This window comes from Sinocyclocheilus grahami, unplaced genomic scaffold (assembly GCF_001515645.1).
Source record: "Sinocyclocheilus grahami isolate Dianchi unplaced genomic scaffold, SAMN03320097.WGS_v1.1 scaffold27.1, whole genome shotgun sequence".
NCBI classification, from domain to species: Eukaryota; Metazoa; Chordata; class Actinopteri; order Cypriniformes; family Cyprinidae; genus Sinocyclocheilus; species Sinocyclocheilus grahami.
The window spans coordinates 656,887-657,700 of NW_015505206.1; the positions used below are offsets into that span (position 1 = coordinate 656,887).

General features: G+C 34.3%; 1 pseudogene; it reads left to right on the top strand.

The window, feature by feature from the left end:
* The window catches only part of LOC107567259 (prohibitin-like), a 5,832-nt pseudogene that overhangs the window by 3,701 nt on the left and 1,317 nt on the right, over window positions 1-814 (top strand).

Genomic DNA, 814 nt, shown 5'->3' on the forward strand with positions numbered 1-814 from the left:
GCATCCACCTTCGGCCTCATTCTAGATGACGTCTCCCTGGTAAAGACCTCTGCTTTTCTCTGTTTCGGTTTTTCTTCACTGCCGTGCCTCACCTTAACATATTCCTTCCCCTCAGACACATCTGACGTTTGGCAAGGAGTTCACAGAGGCTGTTGAGATGAAGCAAGTTGCACAGCAGGAGGCTGAGAGAGCCAGGTTTGTTGTAGAAAAGGTAAGAGCCTCAAAATGTATTATTGCCACAGCGAATATTCCCCAAATGCGAGTAAAATGAGATTAGTAATTAAAACCGAGTTACTCTCCAGTTTGATTCCAAACCTATTTGGTACAGCAATATTTATATGGTTTAAGTAGAATTGTAAGCATAATAATCTGACTCTTGGTGTTGTAATTGATGCATAGAATCAAATACCAAAAGCATCAACTAAATAAAATCTGCATTTTGCTTGGTGGAAAATGTATCATCAGTTACCTAAATAGTTTGGAATATTGCTTATATTCAAATAATAGCTAAATAATTCCATTGTATTTTCCACACTTTACATATACACTACTCTACAAAAGTTTGCATAATGTAATACTTTTAAATGAAGCCTCTTATCGTCATCAACACGTCAATTTATTTTAGTAAAAACCAGTAAAAATAGTAATGCTGTGAAATATTATTACAATTAAAACTAAGTGTTTTCTGAAGTTTACTGATTTTTCAGCAGCCATTACTTCACATGATCTTTTAGGAATCATTCTAATATGCTGATGTGGTGCTCAAACATTTATTATTATTATTAGTAATGTTGAAAACAGTTGTTGATACTTT